A 14,726-nucleotide genomic window follows, 5' to 3' on the forward strand; every position below is an offset into this window, starting at 1 on the left:
GTTGCGTGCAAGAGTGAAGAAAATGGTTCAGGGGTGTGCCTTCAATGAGCTCCAACTCACCCGTGACCACAAGAGGACAGAAGGAAATAACTAAGTAAACATGATGTCATACTTTTGTTTTATCCCTTTTTTTAAAAAATGAATGTGTAGTGAATATGGGAGGTAAATCTAATCTCATCAGCCACACCGCTTATCCTCAGTAGGGTCGCGGGGGTGCTGGACCCCATCCCAGCAATCATCGGGCAGTGGGCAGGGGACACCCTGAACTGGTTGCCAACCAATCGCAGGGTACACGGGGACAGACAACTCACTCGCTCATTCACATCTAGGGACAATTTCGTCCGGCCAATCCACCTGAAATGCATGTTTTTAGAATGTGGGAGGAAACCGGAGTGCCCGGAGGAAACCCACGCAAGCACGGGGAGAACATACAAACTCCGCACAGGAAGTCTGGAGCTGGATTTGAACCCACGCAGGAGGTTCCCAAGACATGAACTATGCCGCACATGCGCTAACCACTGCGCCGCCGTGCTGCCCCCGGGAGGTAAATAAATTATTCTAAAAATGTATTGACACGTTGAATTAAAGAGTCGAGTTTATTTTTTTGAAAACTCGTATCGCCTGTTTGGAGCACCACATTCATTTTTAGATAATTATGTCAGGAAAACGGATGAAAAACCTTGTGTAGTTATTGAAAGGATAGTGGGATGAAAGGATAATGGGATGTTTGGATGCGTTCTAAGGGATGGGCAGGGCACCCGTATGATGCGGCAGGGGTAAACCAGTGAAAGCTGTCGGGCTGTCGGCCCTGTTGTTGAATTGAAGAGTGTGTTGTGTCACCCTGACCCGAGTCACATGGTCCCTTTCTCGTGTCCCGTTTCATCTGGAGGGACGAAAGCATGACCAACTTGGATGTCGAGGCCCTTAACTTGTTTGGATGTTTGGGCATTTGGTTTGGCCAAGGTCCAAAAAGTTTTGTGTGTGTTTTTTTTGCTACTTTTTCCCTTTTTATTTTCTTTTATTTTCTTGATTTTTGTATGTGCTGTCTTGCTGTCGGTCACCCCTCTCGAGGGATATGACCAGGGTAGATAGATAGATAGTTATTCTGAAGGGTGGGGACACATACTTCAGGTAAAAAAAAATACCAATTTTGATTGTTCAAAATACTTTAATCAAGACACTCACACACTCTTGGATTTATGGACTTTTCTTTTACTAGTCATCTACCGAAGAAGCTTGAATAGAACCCAAATCAACAATGAGAAAATAAAACAAAGACAACTAGAAGTTGAGAACTTGAACTGGCAACATTTGGATAGACAACAACTTTGGCTCGAGTGTAACGATATTGTATTTTGATAGAGTTCCCCCTTTACGTCACACCACTCGGCTGTAGAGCGATGAGGAATCCTGGTAGGCTTGGTACGAGGACCACTGGATGCAGGGTGTTGAAGCAGAGGTTGACTGCTGGTGGCTTGAGGCTTCTCTTAGGTCGCTGGCTTTGTTCCACCGGTTTGGCTGCTATCTTGATCATGCTTGGCTGCTGACTTGGCAAGATTCTCTAGCTGCTTGTTGAGCTGAGACCTGGTCAGGACCGACCAGGGTTTTGGTCCAGGTCATTCCAGTAGGATATGCCCTCTTGCTTCTTCTGGCTGCTCTGGCAAGGTAAGACGTGTACCAGCTCTGGGTTCTGATCTCCTCGGAGGGGTGGCCCCCCTGTGACGGGGATATCACGGCAACCTTTGATTGTCATGATTACTGATGCGAAGCTCCCTGTCACTATTTAACCCACTCCTTTCTGTCACTTGTTGTCAGTCCGTTTGCAAACCTCAGTGTACTCTAGGCAAGCTTTTTCAACCCTTACTCCCACCTGTTTTTGCTCTCGTCTGTTTCCCGGCTTTGACACGTTTTTTGATCCTGACCACGTCTACTCCCCTCTCCTGGCTTTTGACTCGTTTCTGATCCCGACCACGTTTTTTGCTCTCCTGTCCCGGCTCCTGACCCGGTTTTCCGTTCCTGACACCGCCATCGCTTGCCACGGAAGTCCCACTTCTGCGTTCAGAGCAATCTGCTTCCTGCGACCAGCGATCACCGGATCGTGGGTGCAATCCTTTCCTTTCTTCCCAGTAAAACTGAGAGAAACGTAACGCAAGTGGGTCCTGTCTGCATTCTGGTCCTGACATTGATGCCCAAATGCAAATAAACATCCCCCTGAGGGACTGGCGCGTTCACTTCACCAGCCCGTCATCTCTCCCTTTCTCTCTGGAAAGTTGAGCTTAAATACCGCTCCACGATCCGATGATCAATGGACACGCTAGCAGGTGGCTGGAACGCGGAAGTGGCACTTCCGTGTTGAGCTAGGATAATTGTAGGCAGCAGGGTCACTGGTCACTAGCCGGGACGGGAGAGCAAGGGCGGTATCAAGTTCAGAAAAGAGGTTGGCAACAGGTATCAGGCAGGAAACAGGGCAAAACAGGTCGGTGGTCAAAATAGCATAGAATAGAATAGAATAGAATAGAATAGAATAGAATAGAATACAATATGCCTTTATTGTCATTGTTACAAAATGGGATATGGTGTGATAACGAAATTGGACGACTCCAGTCCACATTTACAGTGAGGATAAGGAAACAAAGAGATAAAGGATAAAGGAACAAAGAACTAACTGTCTTTGTTGTAAGTAGGCTTTAGAATGGCATATCAGGGCAGAAACGGGTCCAAAAACAGGTCGGCAACAGGTAAGGAAGGTATGAGCTTGCCTAGCTGGGAGCATAGGTTCGCAACGATCTGACGGCTTCCTCTTGAAAGCCAGGGGTTGAAAAGGAATCTCTGAACCAATCAGCTCTCAGGGCTGTTGGCGCCAATCGGGCGGTCACAGGTGCCCTGAATCAACAATCGTGACAGTTTTGGGGGTGGTTCTCCAATAATCCTCTGGTTTTAACCTGCCAAATAATAGAGAATAAATCACTTAGTACAGTAAGCTGCAGTATTTAAAATGAAAGTGGCTCGTAGTCAGGGATTTAAGGTGTATATGGGATTCAAACACCTGACCGGCCATATCTTGGTTACATTTGTCCACCAGGCGGTAATTTGCCGACCCATGTCCTGAAATAAGCAACTATACAACGGATGAGGTTGCAAAATCCCATTTATCAAATTAAGTTCGTGGTATCTATCTATCTCTCTATCTAAGTAAGTTCTAACCTTTTTTTCAGCCTGGAGCAAACTCCAAAAAGCTCTCACATTGTCCTCCCCCACAAAGTCATAAACACAAATTCTTCAGTTCTTTTGCAAATTGCCGCTTGGGTCGTATTTAAAAGCAACACATGCTCTCAGATACCCGTGACCAACCTTATTACACACTTACCCAATTACTGATGTGGCGCAAAATGACACTGGCACATATAAGAGCCCGGGCGCATGCCATCCGGTTTATTGAGAGGTCTCGGGGGTCGCCAAGTGCGAGGGGTTTGCCTGGGGGAGGGCATGCAAGGATATTGACAAAGTATGAAAAACCGTTTGAGAAATAAATCATATTTGCTCTCACATATAACAGTATGTATGACCCTCACATGCACAACTATACTCTCATACTGTCATACCAATGCACAAATACTACGATACTCTTTCACACTCAGTAGTATACTCTCCCGTCTACTAGTATACTCTCATACACACACTGTTGTTATGCTTTCATACACATCCTACTATGTGTCGGGCTATAAGACTATAAGACCCTACTTTGGCCCATATTACCTAGTGAATGTAAATGTAAATGGTCAGCAATATAGTAGTGTGTGTGTAGAATGTGTGTGGGAGCGTATAGTAGTATCTGTGAGAGAGTATGGTAGTATACTTGAGAGAGTATAGTACTGTGCGTAAGAGAGTATAGTCGTATGTGTGAGAGAGTATAGTCGTATGGGTGAGAGTGTATAGTAGTGTGTATGAGAGTATAGTAGTATGTGTGAGAGAGTATAGTAGTACGGGTGAGAGAGAATAGTAGTAAGCGTGAGAGAGTATAGTACTTTGTGTGAGAGAGTATGATAATAAGCGTGAGAGAGTAGTCGTGTGTGTAAGAGTACAGAAGTAAGTGTGAGGGAGTATAGTGGTAAGTGTGAGAGAGAACAGTAGTGTGTGTAAGAGGATAGTAGTATGTTTGAGAGTATAGTAGTATGTGTGAGAGGGTATACTTGTATGTGTAACATTATAGTAGTATGTGTGAGAGAGTATAGTAGTACGGGTGAGAGAGAATAGTAGTAAGTGTGAGAGTATAGTACTCTGTGTGAGAGAATGATAATAAGTGTGAGAGAGTACAGTAGTGCGTGTAAGAGTATAGAAGTAAGTGTGAGGGAGTATAGTGGTAAGTGTGAGAGTACAGTAGTGTGTGTAAGAGGATAGTAGTATGTGTGAGAGAGTATAGTGGTATGGGTGAGAGTGCATTGTAGTGTGTATGAGAGTATAGTAGTACGTGTGAGAGAGTATAGTAGTAGTATGGGTGAGAGTATAGTAGTAAGTGTGAGAGACTACAGTAGTGTGTGTAAGTATGTGTGAGGGAGTATAATAGTACATGTGAGAGATTACAGTAATGATTGTGAATTGAATAACCGTGTCTGTATGACAGTACAGTTGTGCATGTGTGAGAGCAAATATGACTTACTTCTCAAACGGCCTTTCATATCAGACAAAAGACAGTCACCACTGCGAACCTTGTATCTTACCAACGCCACGTCTATTGGCCAAACGGGTGACTTGGAGCAACATATAGGGGGGGAAATACGGCACTTCTCAACTGGCCTCTCATATAACAAAGCGCTTGCATCCAGGCTCGGCCCCTGCCCAGCTGGCTCGGGACCATGATGCAGGTGGCGCATGAGATCACCATCCCGAACGCCAGGCCCGACCCGTATCACTGTCCGGCTACTGTGAGGCTCGGCGACAGGTGCGCTAAGGTTAGGCTGCAGGCATCGACAGGCCAGGAAACAGACTGTTATTGTGGACCTTCCTTCCATCATCTCCTCTTTTTTCACCCCCCCCCCATTTACTCTCCCTCCATCCCTCTTGCTCCCTTGCCCCCTTTTGCCGTTTCTCTTCCCGACAGCCTCGGGCTGCAATCGAGAGCTTCAACCTGGACGTGTAACTTGAGTGCAAGCTCTTGTGTATCGCGCAAAGACGTCGAAAAGAGGAGGGGAGAGTGGAGGATATGTTGCGCACGGGCAGTTTGAATGTGTGTCTTTTTCGTGTATCGGTTCTGGCATCCACTATCCCGAGACTGGTTCACTGCGTCACGGATTCTGAATTGTATTGCTTTGTCTTTACTGTCATTGTGTCAGCTGTTAGGAATTTAATATTAAAAATATACCGTTTACCAAATTGTTCGAATTAGTTATCTGACTCCATTAACCAAACACAACCTGCATTCTCCTAACAATGCGCACTCATTTCTTGATGTGAAAAGATGTACAAGAGACCGGCATTTCCACACAGGGGCAGATTTAATATCTTAAAAGTATTTAACTAAGTGAACTCCATCGAATGAGCCGAATTAGTGTCACGTGAGTCTCCATCAAGCCTCCGCTCTCGATCTTCCTGATCTTCCTTTCCCTCGGCCCGTAAAGCCCCCCACGTGGGCTCCATCATCTCGGAGAAGAGTGTCGCGATGTCTGTTCTTGTGCGTCTGGCCTGTTATCAAAATTCCCCAGCCAAAACATTCTGCATTTGGAACGGCGAGACCTGAAGCTCACTCAGTGAAAATCTTCATAGCAATCGATAAATGTAACTTGTATTTAATCGTATAAAATATAAAATCCTTCCCAGCCGATCGTGCATTGTGTTCTGAAAGACAGCACACAGCAAATGAAATCACAGGGGCAGCTTAAGGAAGACGTTATATGTTGAGTGGGTGTGACTGTCTGCGTGCGCGACTGTGATAGGCCGGTGCATGCTGTCAAACTGCGGGGCAGGCGCCGCTGTCAAGTCAGTGTCTCCACCCAAAACGAACTAGGAAGCATGGTGACTGTTAACTTGAAGCGGCTTGTTAGATTCAAAATAACTGCATCAATTAAACACGCATTATTCGAGACGGCTGTATTTTAATCATCACAGAGACTTGGCTCATTCCAAGGTTACCCAATGCTAGCATGCAGCTAGTCATCTGCTCTCTAAATCGGTTTCTGGCACTGAAAGGAGAAGCCCTCCAACTGCGTTGAACTTTATAGAATGACAATAAAGATCATTCAATCAACTGCAATTCTGTGTTCTGGGTTTTTATTGTAGATCTTTAGTTGTTATTTTATTGGTCTCAGTCAGGTAGGGACTTCATTTTTGAGTAAGTCTGTCCCTTAGGGGCTTTTATGAAGGTGCGACGCTACTTGGCGTAGGTTCTGGGATCCACTACCCTGGAATAACCGCAGGATTATATTATAAATTTTGTCCCTCCAAAATTAAATTTTGGGCCTGATAACACTAACACGGGTCTCTCTGTAAACTGGAGATGACAGTGGAATATTTTCTCCATTAAATATGTGTTAACAATGCCCAACTGAGTTCAAAGAGCCCTTATGCGTTATTTTCCACTGCGCCTATCTGATTCTCTTACTTTTAGCGGAGCTGGATGGAGTGCTGGAGAGTGACGTCATGCTTGTCCCTGTCAGTGTAGCATGAAAATGGTGAAAGTAAGAAATGGCCCACTTTTAATAGATTCTAAACTCCAACCGAAACCCCCAAAAAGATACCAAAAAAAGAGTTTATTCGAGCGTGTCTAAGAAATACATGTACTTGAAGGTGCATCATGAATGAGCTGACTGAGGCTGCAAAGATGACACAAGCCAGAAGATGGCGGCAGAGAGTAACAAAGCTCCTTTGCCTTTTAAAATCCACTAAGCCTGGTTACTAAAGCCTGGTCAAGGTCCTTACGCTCCATCGGTGCTCTTAAAAACATGGCTGCTGACTGCATGTCATATGAGGAATCCAGATGTGTGTGTGTTGGCTGCCAGTTTGTGTTCACAACGAACGTCTTGGGCCACGTAGGACACCGTTCTTGGCCTTGGAGCACCAGTACAAACCTAAAGGCCACATGGGAATCCAGGTTTTGCTCTCTTTTTGGAGTGTTTACTCCCATCTTGCTCCCCTTTGTCTTCCTTGTGGCCTCGGCTCAAGGTGGGTCCAACCGGTCTTCATGAAGAGGCTCCAGCAAGTCTGCCCCCATAACCAACTTTGACACTGGGTTGCACACACATGCAAGCACACAGCCTTTGTGGCAGGGCGCCCATGTTGACTGTCAACTTTAAAATAGGTCGACTTTAAAGGGACAGTGTGGAACATTGGAATCCTATATGTTGCTGTATTGGCTTCTGCAACTGAGAACAAATGGGAAAAAGCGCAAGTGAGGATACAAACAAGTAACCGAACTGCTACATTCTAACGCACATGTTTTTGGTCAGTAAGTTGTGGAGAAGAAAAAAAAACTTAAGTAAAATGAATTTTTTTATGAAAAAAAAAAAAACAAAAGGGAAAAAGAAGAAAAGAAAAAAGGAAGAAATAAAGATAACTCAGGGAAAAAAAAGAAAAAAAGAAAAGAAAAAACGATGAAAAAAACAATCAGAGAAAAAAAAGGAAAACAGAAAAAAAGAAAACAGAAAAAGAAGAAAGCCAGAAAAAAGAAGGGGCAAAAAAGAAGAAAAAGGGAAAATATCTAAACAAGTGAAAAGAGGAAAAGGGGGAAAAAATAAATAAAATGGGAAAAAATGGGAAATTATGTAAAAGGTAAAGAAAAAAGGAAGAAATAAAAATAACTTGGGGAAAAAGCAAAAAAAGAAAAGAAAAATAATGAAAAGCGATAAGAGAAAAGAAAACAGAAAACAGATAAATAAGAAAGCCAGAAAAAAAGAGGTAAAAAAGAAGAAAAAGTGAAAAAATAATTAAAAAAAAAACAAGTGAAAAGATAAAAAAGGACAATGCGGGAAAAGAAAAAGAGGGATAGGGAAAGAATAATGGGGAAAAAAAAAAAAAAAAAAAAAAAAAATGGAAAAAAGAGAAAAGAGAAAATGATAAAAAAACAATTTGAGAAAAAAAAACAGAAAAAGAAGGAAGCAGGAAACAAGAAAGGTTTAAAAAAGAAAAAGAAAATACAAAAATAAAAACAAGTGAAAAGAACAATAGGGAAAGAATAGGGGGAAATTAAAAATGTTTGCAAAAAGAAGGAGAGAAAATGATGAAAAAATAAAAAAGAAAATTAAAAAGGCTGGAGAGGAAAAGAAGAAAGCCAGAAAAAAGAAGGGGTGAAAAAAGAGAAAGGAAGAAGAAAAGGGGTATACTAGAAAGGGAAAGAAAAAAAGAAAAATAAGAAGAAGTCAAGTCATGTTTATTTGTACAGCCTCTAATCTCAAGGAGTCTCAAAGACTATTATTACGCCATCCTCTGATCCAAGAGAACGATAGAAAAAAGAAGATAGCACGAAATAAGAAGGGGAAAATGAAAAAAAATGGAAAAAGAAAAAACAGGAGGAAAAACAAAAAAAGACAGGCTATTGTTATTTTTACTCATAGCAGCAAGATGGCGGACAATCATGTAAACATCATCTTATCTAAAATAAATACAAATTTCTCGACTCATGAGTATTTTTTTAAATGCACGCTTATATGATGTTCATGATTGTTTTTTGCTTATTATTTAAATCAACGTCCATTCTCTAAGCACTAGGGGGCGCTAAATATTACACACGTAGTCCGCGGCAAGACCGAAACACTTCAAGGGGTTTTGTACTTGAGACATCAAAGCATGGATAATAAAACACAAAGTTTTCTGAGTCACTTGGCGTCTTTGAGTAGTTTATATTAGTTTATATAGCACTTTATATGATTCTAAACTGCACATATGCGGAACATATTTACTTGTTTTTGACCTCAAAGAAACTCTCATCGTGTGATAACTGTGTCGTTCTGCCCTCTATCGATCAAAATATGTCAGTGCAGCTTCTGTGGCCCCCAAAATAGTATACTGGGTCCCTGTTTTAAGCGCTTCATTTGTTACTTAGTTTTGAAGTATTACTGTAGTTATTTAGTATTTCTGAATTCGGATCTTTATCGAAGTTCGGTTTATTTGTTACTGTAGTTTTATTTTAATAATATGTTTGCTGTATTTCTGAAATGATTTGATGTAGTATTTCCATAGTAGTATTTTTTAGTATTTCTGTAGTACTTTTGTTGTATTTTGAAAGTAGATTTTTTTCGTCGTATATCTGTAGTATTTTCATAGTATTTTTTTGATTATGAAAACAGTTTTAGGATTATAGTATTTTTGTAGTATTACTGTAGTATTATTATTTTAGTATCTTTGTACTATCTCTGTTGTAATTTATAGTATTTCCATATATGAATGTTTGCTGTATATCTGTTATATTTTTGTAGTATTTTTGTACTATTACAGTAGTTTTATGATTATAGTATTTTTGTAGTATTATTGTAGTATGTTTTTTTTTTGTATTTTTGTACTATCTCTGTTGTACAAGAATGTTTGTTGTATAGCTTAAGTATGTTTTGTGGTATTTTTGTATTATTACATTCGTTTTATGATTATAGTTTTTTTGTAGTATTACTGTAGTATTATGTTTTTTATTGTATTTTTGTACCATCTCTGTTGTATTTTGAAGTATGTCCATATAAGAATGTTAGTTGTATATCTGTAGTATTTTTGTATTAATACAATAGTTTTATGATTACAGTATTTTGTAGTATTACTGCAGTATTATTTTCATTGGTATTTTTGTACCATCTCTGTTGTATTTTATAGTATTTGCATATAAGAATGTTTGTTGTATAGCTTAAGTATTTTGTAGTATTTTTGTATTATTACAATAGTTTTATGATTATAGTTTTTTGTAGTATCACTGTAGTATTTTCTTTGAATTTTTGTACTATCTCTGTTGTATTTTATAGTATTTCCATATAAGAATGATTGTTGTATATATGTGGTATTTTTGTGGTATTTTTGTATTAATACAGTAGTTTTATGATCATAGTATTTTGGTAGTATTACTGTAGTATTATTGTTTTAGTAATTTTGTACCATCTCTTTTGCATTTTGAAGTATGTCCATATAAGAATGTTTATTGTATATCTGTAGTATTTTTGTAGTACAGTGTTACTGTAGTTTTATCTTTGTAGTATTTTAGTGATATTTCCATAGGAACAATTTTGTAGTATAGCTATAGGTGTCATTTGTAGTATTTTTGTTGTAAACCTCTTGTATTAGTGTTTTTGTAGTAATATTTCTCTAGTAGCTTTTATTTTTAATATAATAAAGTATTGTGTATTGTTTTTTTTTAGTATTTCAGTAGAAGGATAATTGATGCATTTCCAAAGCAATGTTTTAGTAGTATTCTTGAAGTATTTCCTTAGTGGTATTTTTGGAGTAAATAATTCTGTAGTAGTATTTCATAATATAGTCTTACTCTAGTAGTATTTTTGTAGTAATTTTATACATTTTTTTTATTTTTTAGAATGAAAGCAAAATAATATATAAGGTCCCTGTTTTTAAGCACTATATTTGATATTTAGTTTTGTAGTTATTGTGTAGTATTTTTGTTGTATTTCTTTAGAAGTATTTTTGAGTGGGCACACAAAGTGACAATTGGGACAATCTTGGCTAGGGGTCTCCAACGTGGTGACCGTGGGTGCCCCTTAAGGACAGTTGAGGTGCCCGCCAAGCTGTTCTGAAAGTAACTCACCAGTGCTGGGTCATTGTGATTTCCTTGTGAAAACTTTTTATTGGTTGACTCAGTCTGTTTAACCCTATTTTTTAAATAATTAACCTGGTAATAATATGTTGATATAATGATAATTTTAGATTTTAATGAATTTGCGGGCTTCATGGTCATAAAAAACTCGATTCCAGTATTGACGATTATTTCAAATGATTCAATAAAAGAATAGAATGAGAATCTACTCGTGTATATAAAAAAACATTTTTTTGTTGATTTTCTTACAAGAAATACAACAAACTTAACTCAATTTTTTTGCAAGCTAAATTTTTGCCTCCTTTCTAGCAAGCTATAGTTTTTAGCCTTCTATCTGACTATTTAGTTGACGTTTTACCTTTTTAGCTAGCTAGCTATTTAGCAAGCTATGTAGTGAGATACATTTTACATTTTTTGTATGTTATCTAGCTAACATTTGACTATTTTTGCTAATTATCGAGCAAAATGTTGTCCTCCTTTCTAGCTAACTATCTAGATGTTAGCATGTAGCTGTTAGCTTTATATCTGGCTGATTAGCTGGCCTTTTAACTTTTATGCTAGATATCGAGCTACCTATCTTCCTAGCTATTCAGCAAGCTATGTAGTGAGATACATTTTATATTTTTTGTATGCGATCTAGCTATCATTTGACCATTTTTGCTAGTTATCGAGCTAAATTTTGTCCTCCTTTCTAGCTAACTATCTAGATGTTAGCATGTAGCTGTTAGCTTTATATCTGGCTGTTTAGTTGGCTTTTTACCTTTTTAGCTAGCTTTCTAGCTACCCATCTTCCTAGCTATTTAGCAAGCTATGTAGTGAGATACATTTTACATTTTTGTATGCTATCTAGCAGCCATTTGACCATATTCGTGAGTTATCGAGCTAAGTTTTGGGCTCCTTTCTAGCTAGCTATCTAGATTTTAACATGTAGCTGTTAGCTTTATATCCGGCTGTTTAGTTGGCTTTATACCTTTTTAGCTGGTTATCTAGCTCCCTTTCAGTTTTTTATCCATTTACCTTTCTAGCTAACTTAAAGCTACCTATTTAGCAAGCCTTGTAGCGAAGTTGCCATTTTAGAAATGCATATCAAACCAAGTGCGCTTTGCGTTAATTAATAACAAAAATTAGCTTCCTACTTGAAAAAGATTGGAGACTCCTGGACATCTCATGTCATCAAGACGGGTCACCTGTGTTGGCTGTTTTGGGGGGGGTTGCAGATCTCTTTCCTAGCATTGTTTTCTTTTTTGATTGATTGATGGTTCGAGGGGAAACAGGAAGTGTGTGTGAATCAAATAGAGTGAAAAGCATCATTCTGTCCAAAAGAAGGCTTCCTTTCTTCTAATTTGGCGTGTTGTGTGATTTGAGGTGCATGCATGTAGAACAGTCACGTGACGCGCTCTATTCTCACTGCAGCATTTTCTTGTGACCACTAGAGAGCAGCAGTATGCAGTCCGAGAGAATCTGGAAAGATTTCTCTTTCTCTCTCTCCTACTCTCTCTCTCTCTCTCTCTCTCTCCCTCTCTCCAACTTTCACTGTATCTCTCTGCCTCCCTTCTCTCTCTCTCTGTCTCTCTCTCCCTCATACACTCTCTCGGTTTCTCTCTCTCCCTTCCCCTTGTAACTCTATCTTTCTGTCCCTCTTCACCCACATCTCCCTCTCTCTGTCGCTCTCTCATCCCTCTCTCGTTCTATCTCTCTCTCTCTCTCTCTCTCTCTCTCTGTCTCTCTCTTTCTCTCTCTCTCACCCTTTCTCTTTCACTCTATCTCTCTCCCTTTTTAACTCTTGCTCTCTCACTCTCTCTCTCCCACACACTCTCTCTCTCCCTCAGTTTCTCTTTCTCTTCCCTTTTGCTCTCTCTATCTTTCTTTCTTTCTTCCTTCACCCCGCATCTCCCTCTCTCTCTCTGTCTCTCTCTCACACCTCTCTCCCTGTTTCTCTCCCCCTACTTACTCTCTTTATCTTTCTTTCTCTCTCCCTCCACCCACTCCCTCCCTCTATCTCTCTCCCCTTTTATACCTCTCTCACTTCTCTCTCTCTAAATCTTCCTTTCTCTCTCCCTTCCCCGCTCTCCATCTCTCTCTCTCTCTCTCTCTCTGTCTTCCCCTCTCTCTCGCTCTCTCTCTCTCCCTCTTTCTCTCTCTCTCTCACTCTCTCTCACTCTCTTGCTCTCCCCTTTCACTCTCCCTCTCTCTCTCCCACACTCACTCTCTCAGTTTCTGTCTCTCTCTTCCCCTTCTCTCTCCCTATCTTTCTGTCTCTCTTTACCCACATCTCCCTCTCTCTCTGTCGCTCTCTCACCCCTCTCTCCCTCTCTCTCTCTCTCTCTCTATCTTTCTCTCTCTCTCTCTTTCTCTCTCTCTCCTTCTCTCTACTTCTCTCTCCCCCTCTCTCTCCCACTCTCTCTCTCTCTCACTCTCTCTCTCTTCCTGATTTTCTCCCCTCACCCTCTCGTTTCATCTTTCCTTCTCTCTCCCTTCACCCACTCCCTCTCTCTATCTCTCTCCCCCCTTTCTCCCTCTCTAAAATTGGGGCCGCATTAGCTCAGGAGCGCTCGTCTTGGGATCAAGAGGTCGCAGGTTCGATTCCCGGCTCCTCCGTGTTATATGTCGAAGTGTCCTTGGGCAAGACACTGAATCCCTAATGCCCCCAATAAGCACGTAGGTGCGCTGCATGGCTGACTCCCTATTGGTGTGTGAATGGGTAAGTGTGAAGCACATTGTAAAGCGCTTTGGAAGGTCTTCATTGACTTGAAACCGCTATATAAATGCGGATCATTTACCATTTAAAATAATGCAATCACATTCGTAATTGTTATGCATGGTCAACTTGTAAAGATGGACGAATGGTAGGATGTACAGGAGGTTGGTAGGATGGATGAATGGATGAAGAGAATGATGTACTGTTGAATGGACAGTCAAGCTATGGGATAAATCAAACTGACAAATGGAGAGGTGCATGATTGGATGAATGGAAGGGTGGACGGAAAAATGGACGGACTGATGGAAAGATAAACATATGAATGACCAGATAAACGAGGACACGGCGCAGTGTTTCTTGGCACTTTTGACTTGGAGTGCAAACCCTTCGTCCATTATCTCCTATACTTTTGCTTTCATTCCTCCTTCAAGACTCTTCACACCTCCGTCATGACCTCCAGCTACTTTCATTCGTTTCCTTCAGGCACGCACACTTCAAGCATTCCTGCCGCTCCCTCAGACAGGGGGCCGAATCCCACCCGTCCCATCCCAGACGTAACATTAACGCTGATGATTTTAGCTGCTCAAGGTGCTTGTTTGTCTTCGACGCTGGAGTCGCTGGCACTGTCATTATGTCAAGTTGACAGCTGAAACACAGCTCGCAGAATTCCTCTACCAGATGGAACTCCGGCTGTAAAACGGGCCACCTCAAAACCACCAGCTTCAACGTGAAACTGGTTAGTGATCGCAAACTAGAAAGTTGAATAAGCCTGCGGTATATTTACATCCTTACCATTTATTGGGAGATTTCATGTCTGCAAACGCTGAATGAGGCATGCAATTCTCTTGCCTCAAAGCAGAGGGCGATAGTGAAACCATGGATGTGGATTTTGTGCTCACCTCAGCCCCCGAACAATAGAATTATTGATAGTATTGGCAACTTAAACCCAAATCAAGCCATCCGGTAACCAATTTTTTTCTCGTTGCATGGATATTTTTTCATAATAGATGATCGATTGCCTATTTATTGATACGTTTATTCAAAAAGAGCAGACTTTATTCATAAATTAAAGGGACGGTGTGAATTATTCATCGCTCCTGGTGGTAAAAAAACAACTTAATGTGGAAAAAAACCACATATTGATTTAAATAATAAGCAAAAGTATATGACCAAAACGGAAACAGGACCCAATTGCGTTACGTCTCTCACAAGTTTTATTAAAGGAAAGGTGAAGGGCTGCGCCCACGATCCGGAGTTCGCTAGGCGCGGGAAGCAAGTCGCTCTCGTACTCAGAAT

At 40.6% G+C, this 14,726-nt stretch overlaps 1 long non-coding RNA gene across 2 annotated transcripts; it reads right to left on the bottom strand.

Moving 5' to 3' along the window:
* Positions 1–1,358: 1,358 nt before the first annotated feature.
* On the bottom strand, positions 1,359–12,092 carry LOC148351640 (uncharacterized). 2 transcript variants are annotated; one of them, XR_015852883.1, is made up of 4 exons: positions 11,869–12,092; positions 7,062–7,355; positions 3,368–3,474; positions 1,359–2,942 (listed from the first exon to the last, which is right to left on the bottom strand). It is a non-coding gene; the product is annotated as an uncharacterized LOC148351640 (long non-coding RNA). The 2 variants fall into 2 exon arrangements; XR_015852882.1 differs by lacking the exons at positions 1,359–2,942; positions 3,368–3,474 and having other exon boundaries at positions 6,729–7,355.
* Positions 12,093–14,726: the final 2,634 nt, after the last annotated feature.

This window comes from Urocampus carinirostris, chromosome 15, assembly GCF_059441175.1.
Source record: "Urocampus carinirostris isolate Australia breed hairy pipefish chromosome 15, RoL_Ucar_1.0, whole genome shotgun sequence".
NCBI lineage: Eukaryota > Metazoa > Chordata > Actinopteri > Syngnathiformes > Syngnathidae > Urocampus > Urocampus carinirostris.